The sequence below is a fragment of the Cryptomeria japonica genome, chromosome 5, assembly GCF_030272615.1.
Source record: "Cryptomeria japonica chromosome 5, Sugi_1.0, whole genome shotgun sequence".
NCBI lineage: Eukaryota > Viridiplantae > Streptophyta > Pinopsida > Cupressales > Cupressaceae > Cryptomeria > Cryptomeria japonica.
In genome coordinates, this window is record NC_081409.1 from 450,731,429 (window position 1) to 450,743,814 (window position 12,386).

The window sequence follows — 12,386 nt, forward strand, 5'->3', positions numbered from 1 at the left end:
GCTTGTTTTCCATTTAAATCATAATTCAACTCGGATGCTTGCAATGTTTTGCTAAAAAATGCCACCGACTGTTCATGACCTTCATCATTCTTTTGTAACATGACAACAACAATAGTATGGAATGAAGCAAATGAAAACACTTGGAAGGGTTTAGAGAAATTAGGTGATTTTAATATGGGGGCTTCTTTGATGGCTCTTTTGATATTTACAAAAGCTTCGAGAGCCTCATTAGTCCATTTTATTTCAGAACCCTTTCTCAACATTTTAGCAATAGGCTTTATGATTTCTAGAGAAGTTTGAAATAAATCTTCTTACAAAGTTAATCTGACTGAAAAAGATTGAAATGCTTTAACTGTTTTTTGGATTTGAATTTTATCAATAGCAACAATCCTTTCTGGATCAATTCTTACACCACCTTTTGAAACAATATAGCCTAACAAATTTCCTTCAGTAACCCCAAAGTGACATTTTTTAGGATTCAAAGATATGACATTCTAATGCTCTAATAATTTTTTTTTCTAAGTTGTTACAATGATTTTCTGCATTTTTAGAATAAGCAGCCATATCATCTTGGTAAACTACTAAAATATGATCAATTAACCCTTCAAAGGCTACATCCATAGCCCTCTGGAATGTATCTCCTGCATTTCTTAACCCGAAAGGCATCCTTTCATATACATAAGTCCCCAATGGTGTAGTAAAAATTGTCTTGTATTTCTCTGACTCCTTGACCTTAACTTGGTTATAGCCTGAAAACCCATCCATCATAGACAACAATTCATTTCCTGTAACCTTCTGCAATAGAGCTTCCATGTTAGGCAAAGCATAGTTATCCTTCAAAGATGAAACATTTAGATTTTTGAAATCTACACATAACCTAATATCACCATTTTTCTTCCGTACCGGTACTAAGTTTGACACCCATGTTGACTGTCTTATAGGCTCAATAATCCCTACATTTCTCATTTTCATTAACTCCTCCTTCATCTTAGGAGCCAAGCTCGGGTTTATAGGCCTTTGCTTTTGCCTAAAAGGTTTAGCATCCAATTTTAATGATACCTCATGTTGAAAAGGGTCTTCTCTATATGCTTTAAGGTCATCATATGACCAGGCAAATACATGCCTATACTTCCTCAATAAATTTATCAATGTTGTTCTAATCTTTGGTGTGAGCTTTTTTCCAATATACACTTCTCTTGGATTTCTCTCACTTCCCAAGTTTAATTTTTCAACACCTTCACACCCTCCTGAACTAGGTCTAAAACTGGTCATGTCTTTATCATCAAACATTCTTTCCAGCTCTACCAATCCCTTCGGGATTTTATTTGTCTTCAGCTGCAATACCTCCTACCCAAGTACTATTTTTGTACCATCCTTATCTTCTACAAGTTCATTCCAATCAATCTGCTGGTCTACATACTGATCTTCACAAAAGAGAAATCTTAGCAAATCTCTGTCATCATCAAACACTTGCCAACTCTTAACATTATCAGGAATAGATGGTCTTGTTTTAATTTCAACTTGTGTAATATCATCAAGAGGGATATCATTATGTCTAACTTCCAGGTTAGCCATAAAGTAAGCCAAAATATTATTGGACCTTTCAGTCCAATTAATGGAAAAAACATCAAAAAGTTCAATATAATCCCAAACCTCATTCCTATAACTTTTTAATTTTGTATTTTTTGTAGAAAATTTGCCTCTAACTTGTGAAACAACAAATTCTGAATCACCATAAACTGTTATTAACTTAATGCCATGCTTGTTTGCTAATTTAAGTCCTAATAAGAGAGCTTCATATTCAGCAATATTATTAGTACTTTCAAAAGCCAATGAGAAAGAGTATTTAAAATATTTTCCATTAGGTGAAATAAACACAACTCCTGCTCCATTTCCATCCTTACTGCAGGCACCATCAAAATACAATTTCCGAATTAAACTTCCATTGTGTTTAACAACCTCTGCAATTTTTTCAACTTCTAAAGGTTTAGAAATACTTACCTGAAAGTTGTCCATTTCAGAATGGCAAAAGCAAGTTACTTGATCCGGATCAACTTCTTCTATGAGGTAGGGAGATCTTGGTTCTCTGTTGATTCTTACCTCTTCTCCTTTGACCGGGATGGTAGAATATGATAGATCTAATTACACATATCCACCTACCAAGTTCGACCACTATCTAGATAGCAGCATTCCATAGTTCGTGGGCACTTGTACAACTGTTACATCCATTTTATAAGTAGTGTCTAGACAAGCTGGAAACCTGAACTCAATATCATTCATGATCTTGACCACTGGGACTGACCTATTATCCATTGCATAACATTTTCCATAAGGGGTATCTACCTTCATTCTTAGCTCTTTCATGACATCCTCTGGCATAATATTCACTGCTGCTCCTGAGTCTATCATGCAGTTTTTTACCATCTTATTGTTTATAAGTAGTGTTAAATAAAAAGGATCCACTTGTGTGAATTTTTTGGTAATGGACATGCCTAAATATACCATAGGAGGATCTTCATTTGATTTTGGATTTTCTTTATTGGCATCACCCACATTTGATATGATTTTCAAAGTCTCATTCTTGTAATTTGGAAATTTCATCACTTCAAGCAAAGGCATAGAAATTTTTACCTGGGACAATGCTTGAGACATAAAAGTTCCACAGTTTGAAAGAGGCTTATTGATTTGTTTTTTCTCTGTAGGCTTGACCAACTTCGGAGCATCAATCTGCTTTGTTGGTTCATTTGGATCCTCTTTTCCTTTCTTGTCATTTGCCTCCTTTTTCACACTTTGTTTTGAGACTTTTACGAATATTCCTGCAGGCCTCCCTTGTTCAGGATTCACTGTTCTATTTCTCAGCTGGTAATTACTCTTGGCCTGGGAAACAATAGTCACTATGAATTCTCTCTTGTCCTCCTCGGTAAAGTTTCTCAAAGAAGGCACTTCTTCCTCTTGAAACAATTTTCTCAAGGCAGGGGTATCTTCATCATCATCAGAAAAAACCTATTGTATGCTATACTACTGATGGTTTCTCATCCTTTGCATATCTGAATGTTTCTCTTCCTCAGATGAATCCTCATCTCTACCCCACATAGGATCTGATGACAGAACATTAATTGTAGGCTCACATTCCTCTTCTTGATGCCAATCCTCCATCAGACCCTATGCAATCATGCATTGATTTTTATCATGGAGAAGATTGCAGAACTCACACCATGGAAAATCTCCCACAAAGTTATTTGCTCTCTTCAGTGGATCTGGATTTTCTTTACTCGGATTTGGTTTTATTGGCTTCCCATCTTTCCAGTTGGTGTTATAAGGCATATCATGGAGTCTGGGCCTATTGAAATTCATTTTCTTATTATTTCTGTATGGTGGCTTTTCATTAAGATTTTGTTGACCTTTTATGTCCTTAAGCATGTCCATGATCTGAGTAAGGTCATCTTTCTTGGGAATCCTAGTATTGTATAAATTTGGATCATCTCTTTTAACAATTTTCCTAGCAACCTTCCTATTGTTCTTAATAGTGGCAGCAATCTTGAATGCTTGTTGTAGAGTATCAGGTCTATGAGACAAAATCTCATAATGGGTTTTGCTTTCAAAAGCACTCAAATAAAAGTTAATTAGAAAAGAATCAACAAGTCTGACATCTCTGGGTATTCTATTTAATACTTTGTTAAATCTTTTATTAAACTCAACAACTGATTCATTATGATTTTTGTTTATACTTGTTAATTCATGGGATGAAAATGAAGGATCATTGTGATCTCCAAATTCTTCCAAGAACAATGTTACAAACTCATCCCAACTATCGATACATCCATTAGGAAGATTCCTATACCATTCACCTACATCTTCTATCAAAGATTGAACAAACAACTTCATGAATATATCCTCATGAGGAAACTCAAATTATTCAATGATATTTTTACATTAATTACATGTTGTTCTGTTGAATCAGTTCCATTCACCGAGTATTTAGGGATTTTTGATCTTAAATCACTAGTGATTTGATTTGGATAACCAACAATGCCAGTGAAATCCAACTGATTGTATCTTTCAATGATCATAGGCCATCTTTCGACATGATGGTTGCCTTGATTGTTCATACTTCCTCTATTGAATCCACCATTGTTGCCATAATTACCATTGTTCCCACTGTTTCCACCACTATTATTTTTGCCATTGTTTCCATCATTACCTCCATTATCATTATTGTTGTTCCTATCTCCACCATTGCCATTTTCAAAGTTGTCATTGTTATCTCTATTATGTCCATTATTTTGACTGCTGCCATACCCGTTACCTCTTGTATGGTTACCCCTATTTGTGTTATTCCGGTTCCCATCATTTCCCCCATTTCCATTCCTTCTTCCATCCTCATGCCTTTCTTCACTTTGATCCCTATGTACATCCCCCGTCTTCTAGTTCCATTTAATAATGGGTTATCATAAGTTACAAAAGGTTGTTCTATTCTTCTCATATGAGGGGGGCTATATTTAGGAATTGCTGGCCTATTTCCTTCACCTTTACTTTTGTCTTGAATTTATTTTGGCCTAGGGCTTTTAATTGTATCTCTATTTATTCCTAGTTTTTGCAACACCCAATCTAGTTGTCTCTTAAGATCTTTCACCATCTTGGATTCATCTCCATTTAAATCGGCCATTTTAAGTATGATTTCATCTAGCTGCTTGTCCTCCTCAGTCAAGATCTCATCATGACTATGTCTATTATCTTTTGTACTTATTTTATAGAAAGGATTTTCCTCCCTATTTTCAGATTTGCCAATAGATGAAGAATCTTCCTCCCTACTAGGAAATCTCTTATATCCTTCAAACACCATGTTTAATTTCTTCTCTTTGTTCCTTTTCTTGGGACTCAACTGAACAAAATCTTTTTGTCCCTTGTGCACTGACCTCCTCCCCTGCATAAATCTTATGGACAAATTCCTAGGGGTTTCTCTATTTTCTCAACATACCAATTATTATTCATGTATTAAAATGTAGAGTTGCCACCTCCTAAGAGGAAATGTTACCAACTTAATTGATTTTCTGGGATCTCTCCTCTAGTAGAGTCTGAAACAAACTACCAAAGATTCTAAAAACTTCATGTGACAACTCCCCACCAGAGTCACCAATTTGTTGGTGCCCAAAACCACAGATTGGAAAACCAAAAGACTTTCCAAATCCTCAAGTAGTCCAATCAGCCTTGGCCAACGAACAGGGATGGTCAAAGACCAAATCCCTCTATACTTTAGGCTCCACTAAACCAAGGTGGGTGTGCCTCTTCCTCTCAAGCACAAAATAGGTTATTTATAGTGGATTTAAACCTTTTAGCAAGTTTACACAACTAGCAAATTATTTTTCTGCAACTATGCTTTATTATGTGCTTTAACTGAATGCTTTGAAAATAAATTATTGTGAATGTATATTGAAAATGAGATTGCTTTCAGGACTTAAATAAAATCTGCATAGATTAGTTCATATAGGATTTGGGAAGAATGTTTTTCTATCAAGGACCTTGAATGCATACAAATCAAAACCTTAAAAGATCAATAATAGACCAATGCCTCTATTTGGGGATATATATGACACTTTGTGGACAAAATATCTTATCAACTCAAGAGACAATTTCTCATCAACTATGAAGGTTTAGTATGTGTTACACAGACAATAAGAACTCAATCTTTTTCTTAATGAAATGGCATGTGATTCACATCATAGCAAATCTATAAACAAATTTATCAAGAGGACAAAGATAACTCATCAACTCAAAAGTGTACACAATATTCGGAAAAAGAAATAGTGAACCTTGTATAATAATCTTTAGGAAATGATTACATACATAAGCTGCACTTGTAAATACTTCATTATAGATTGCTTGCACAAAATGATACTTCTTCTTCCTATAGACTTCTCTGATACAAAATGATATTCAATCCCTATAGCCTTATGTTGTTCTTCTGACCTCTTCTTTTTTACATAAAAAATAACTTCCTATAACTATGTGAATCAAAAGACATATATGGAAGGACACACCCTCTCATACAAATGAGAGTTACAAACAGTTTCCCTCCAAAGGACATACCCTTTGGTTTAATAAAAATTACAAATCAGAACCCTTAAAATACTAAATGATGATTTAACAATGTCTTCTATTCTCCGCCTTGATAACATTCCTTGGCAAGTATTCATTATCTTCTCATTATTTTCTGCACACAAAGATGAGCCAATCAAATTCCTTGATTGAAAATTAAATATACTCCACCTTAGATCTTGAAAAGTCAAATACTTTGTATAAATACTTGTTTAAAATAGTCCAATAAAACCAAAGTATTTCCCTTCAATAGTTTGAAAACATAGCATCCGTTCATATAAAATAATACCTTACCCTAAAATATATACTCAAGGCATTCATTCAAATATAAATAAATTTTATCTTTGATTTACTTTCAAATAACGTAAAGCAGAGAATGCACTTCCCTTTTATTATTTTCAGGAATTTTCCCTTTTGCTACACATCTATTCATGCCATGTATCCTCTTCTAGTTTGCTGGCGGATCACCCTTTATCTTTCCGCCAAACTTCCTCCTTCGGTGAACTGCTTGCATGTTTTATCGATTCTGTAATTTCATCGATATCTTTTGTTTTCGATGGGACCGCTGCTTATTTCTTCGATGAACCTCATGTCGATGAAACTGCGGCTTTCAGTGAATCTATTTTGAGATCCATTGCAACCTAAGTTTGTTCGATAAGCTCAACACCGCCGGATTGTTTCACTTCAACCATTTTCTTTAACCACCTCATTCTACTGCCTATCACTACAGCTAGTCGCCAAGTCATGATGAATACACATCAAGCACCTTTCAATTGTGGTATAGCAACCACCATTGGATTGATTCTTCTGACTGTCTAATCTTCCTCATTTGCTCGACCTTTAACCCTACTTGAGCGGCTCTCTCTTTTCTTTATCTGTCCATGCCGAGTGTCATTTTTTGGTTCGCCCACGGATCCACCTCGACTGCCACTGGACCTGGGTTCTTCTTTTATGCTCCACCATGGGGCACATCCTGATTCACTTGCAGATCTACCAGGACAACACCTCATCTACCACCTTGGCAGTCTCTATGTCACGGGGGATATAGGTCGTGCAACTCCATCTTGCGATATAATGATGGTCATTGATCCACTTCAAACTTGCATGCTCGTTAAACTCCCTTTTTCCACATGTGCTTAGTCACCAAGTCGCGGGTTTAAACCAATGTGCATCTCTATCTTACAACATAGAGACGGTTGTCAAATCCTCCACGATCATCGTTCGATTAGTCAAACTTGCTCGAGCTTTAGCCTCCATCCTCACCAGTCTATTGTAAAACTTTGGTTTCCTTGGGATACATGCAAGTGTGGGGTCCACCGGCTTCAGCCTTATTCATGCTAAAAGTCTTTTGTCTTTCAATAGTTATCATACAGGCCATTTTGGACTTAAATGTTAAATGGGCTTATCCCACAAACAATGTGGGATAAAGGCTTACCCTCTACTAGCGCAACACACTTTAAAGTTTCCAAAGCTTTTTCCACTATTCTATATGCACAGGTTTGGGAGTCTTGGTGATGCCAGTTAATCTTTGGACAGCTCCATTTTCTTCACTATGCTCCTGCATATAAAACACCCTCAGTAAATGCTCGAATGATAAGAAAAAAGGGAATCTATATATAGCACAAAGTATTTTGTAAAAATATGTGCTAACATGATCCACTTCACCAGCCTTTAACTTTATCATGTGACCCAAGGCCTTGTCCACATCTATAATCTTTGGCCTCTTATTCAGAGGATAAAGGGCCCACAAAAGCATAGCCTCATCATCTGGATCATATCTTGATCCAATAAAAATATCACTTATACCCTGAATGTCTAACTTGAAATATTTCTTATTTGAATGCAATAGGCTATAAAAAATAAAGGATGCACTAAGGTCCCATCTTGGAAAAAGAATGATTCTTGCCTCTACAAGAAGCTGCCTTCCCCTTTGAGGGGTCATGCCTTCTAACTCTGAATTAATCTCTGCCTTCAGTTTTTTGAGCATTTCTTCCTCATTCTTTGGTGTCACATTTGGCATTGCTTCTCTTAACCTCTTTCCTTTGAAATGATATAAGAAGGACTTAAACTCCTTCGACCTAATAAATTCATCATCTGACACAAAAGATGTATGCTCTTCTAGCCTAGCATCCAAATCAACATTCATTGTTGCAACAATTTGGTCTTGTGCTTCAGATTCCTCTTCCTTTTCAGACATTTTAAATCTTGAGACAACCTCATTTTCACCTGATTCACTTTCAACTTCTTCTTCTTCCTCCATTTCCTGCAGTCTCTATCTTTTTTCTTCCAATTTTTTATTCAAATCCTGAAAAATTTGCATGGCTTCTTCAAACTCCTTGTTTCTGAAGATATCCAAGGCTTCAATATGCTCATGAAAGTAATCACCAAGATTTTTCTTTTTTCTACTTTGGTGTATATAGCCCTCTGGGTCATAATTTTTCTTCTTGTGTGCTCATACAGATTATAATCTTCTATTAACCTTTTGTCAATAACTTCATAAGCCTTTGTTGATACAATGGTGAAATCACCAAAATGCAGAGTTCCAGATAAGAAGACTTTCTTGTGGGAACCCCCAAAATGATGTGCATTAGAGACACTCATGTCTCACAATCTCCAAGTAAGCAATTCGGTCTGGCGTAGGCTTTGGTAGCACATAGGGAGCACCTTCGAATAAAAAAACCCTAACATATGAGAAGTCTTGACATACGTACCAATCACCCCAATTATGATTCACCCTTGTATCTCCATGCTCATGGGGTCAAAGAAATCTTTTAATTTCTTCTGAAAATGATCCATCACAAGAAACCCCAAAAGCTCTGTATAATGGTTGAACAAAAATCTCTTCAAATTTTACATAATGAGATCTCATGAACCGAAAATCCCACAGTGATACCCACAATTGTATTGGCTGCTCTTGCCCATCTTTACCATGAACATTTAATTTCAATTCTTTAGGCCACAATGTTAGGGTTTCAAGCAGATCCGAAGCAAATATGAACTAACAATTATATGTAGATTTAAATACAAAAGATAAAGAAATAAAACAGGACATAGATAACATAGAGATTTAACGTGGTTCACCCAGAATGTGTTACGTCCACCATACACAGCCATCCAATCTTTCTTATTATCGAGCAAAAATAGTACATCAACCTTACAATGCCTTAAGCATCCCAGCTACTTATAACATGCATTTTTAGGGCAAAAACTAAGTCGACCTTTTTAGGGTTTTATTACAATGTTCGTTTTCATCAAAAAAATACCCAAATTTTTTTTTTCTCGGGGGCTCCCGCCCCTGAATCCCTACTTTTCTCAAGGGATGTTGCCCTCGAACCCCTGCCCAGGGCCCGACCTGGCCCCGGAGCCCAGACCCCAGCAAGGGTACGTGCTGAGTTCACAATACTTTGCTGATCAGTTGCCACATTTCAACAATCTCCCACTTGGAGACTGATACTACACGACACCACTGTACATGTAGCGTCCACTGGATAAAACACTAGGACTCGACTGGTATAAATTCCACAATTATCAATCAAGAAGACCAACATAAACTGATGAAGAAATCAGCTTCTACTGTGGAATTGCCTTCATGAACATATCGGCAGGATTCTCACTTGTGTGAACCTTCTCAAGCCGTAACTGACCCTCCTCCAAAATAGTCCAGATGAAGTGGTACCTGAGCTGAATGTGCTTTGTCCTTGAATGAAAAGCAGAGTTCTTCGCAAGATGAATGGCACTCTAGCTATCAGTATACAATGGGCTATCCTCTTGTGTCTAATCCAATTCCTCCAGAAAACATTGCAACCAAATCATCTCCTTGCTGGCTTCTATAGCAACAACATACTCAGCTTCAGTGGTTGAAAGTGCAACAAACTTTTGCAGCCTAGAAATCCAACTGACTACAGTTCCCCCTATAGTAAAAACATACCCTGTAGTACTCCTCCGTGAATCAATATCACCCGCCAGATCAGAGTCAACAAATCCACTCAGAGCAGCATTAGATCCTTTGAAACATAATGCCTTCGTAGTAGTTCCTTTCAAATATTGAAGAATCCATTTCACACCATTCCAATGTTCCATACCCGAATTACTCATAAACCTGCTCACAACTCCCATTGCATGTGCAATATCTAGCCTTGTGCATACCATTGCATACATTAGACTACCAACAACTGATGAATACAGGATGTTAGACATTTTATTAACCTCTTCATGTGCCTTTGGGCACATCTCCTTAGTCAATTTGAAATGACTAGCCAAAGGTGTACTAACTGCTTTTGCATCCTGCATGTTAAATCTTTTCAACACCTTCTTTATATACTCACTTTGGGACAAATTCAAGGTTCTATTTTTCCTGTCTCATGTAATCCTCATACCAAGAATTTTCTTAGCTGCACCCAAATCCTTCATAGCAAATGACCTAGCTAATTTTTGTTTAAGATCATTTATATGTTGCATGCTAGACCCAGCAACAAGCATGTCATCAACATAAAGCAACAGGATAATATAACTGCCATTATCAAATCTCTTAAAATATACACAATGATCAGAATGACATCTATGATAACCGTGTTCAGCCATGAAACTATCAAATTTTAAATACCATTGCCGGGGTGCTTGCTTTAGGCCATACAGACTTTTCTTCAACCTGCACACCAAGTTCTCCTTACCTTTGACCTCATATCCCTATGGTTGCAACATGTAAATTTCCTCCTCCAAATCTCCATGGAGAAATGCTGTTTTGACATCTAATTGTTCAAGATGTAAATCATCTGCAGCCACAAGACTAAGTACAGTTCTAATTGAAGTCATTTTTACAACTGGAGAAAATATTTCATCATAATCTATACCCTTTTTCTATGCAAAACCTTTTACCACAAGTCTGGCCTTATATCTTTTCTGACCTCCTTCCTCCTCCTTTAGCAGATAAACCCATTTGTTAGGCAAGGCTCTTTTTTTTGCAGGTAAAGGGACTAAGTCCCAAGTCTTATTTTTCATCAAGGAGTCCATCTCCTCTTTCATGCCTAGCTCCCACTGTTGTTTGGCATCTACCTGCATTGCTTCTTCATATTCTTTTGGTTCACTAGAATCCGTTAATAAAATAGAATACAAAGAAGGAGAAAATCTTTTAGGGGGTCTACTTGTCCTCATAGAACATCTAACACTTGCAGGAGTTTGTGGGACAACCTGTTGTTGCTGAGCATCAGGTACCTGTGGCATTTCATTTTCAGGAATCTCATCCAACACCACATATTCTTGTTTGTCCTGTTCATGCTTCTTTTCCTGCATCTGTTCTTTATACATAACCTTCTCATTGAATATAACATCTCTACTTCTAATTATTTTCTTATTTTCAAAATCCCATAACCGATAGCCATATTCATCTATCCCATATCCAATGAAGGTACTTTTTTGAGATTTAACATCAAGCTTGGTTCTGTTTTCTTTATCAACATGGACAAAAGCTTCACAACCAAAAGTTTTTAGAAAAGAATAATTTACCTTTTTACCAGCCCATGCCTCCTCTGGAATACCACCATCCAAAGGGGTTGAAGGTCCTCTATTTATCAAATAGACAACAGTATGTACACCTTCTGCCCAAAAATGTAAGGGCAATCCAACATGCAATCTCATGCTCCTCACGTGTTCCATGATAGTCCTATTCATTCTCTCCGACACACCATTTTCCTGTGGAGTTCCTGGAACTGTCTTTTGCTTTCGAATCCTATTTAAGGAGCAGTAATCTTCAAATGCTTTACTGCAATACTCACCTCCATTATCCGATCTGAGACACTTCAACTTTTTTCCTGTCTCATTCTCAACCAAAGCTTTCCATTTCTTAAAAGTTTCAAAAAAATCTGATTTTTGTTTTAGGAAATATACCCATGTTTTTTTGGTTGAGTCATCAATAAAAATAACATAATAACAAGAGCCACCAAGAGATGATACCTGAGCCGGTTCCCATACATCTGAATGTACAAGCTCTAACTTCTCACTCTTCTTCTCTTTCCCAACCTTGAGAAATCTGACTCTTTTATGTTTACCATAAACACAGTTTTCACAAAACTCTAAATCAATCTTCTTTAGTCCTGGCAATAGATTTTTGGAGTGAAGGGTTTTCATCCCTTTCTCACTCATGTGCCCAAGCCTATGGTGCCACATTATCGAATCTATTCTTGCAACATTTATTGTTGTTGTCCCTGCAGTAACTTTATCTGTAGCAGCTAGGGTAGAGTAAGTGTTACCTGTACATAGATATAATGTGCCTACCTTCTCACCTTTAGCTATTA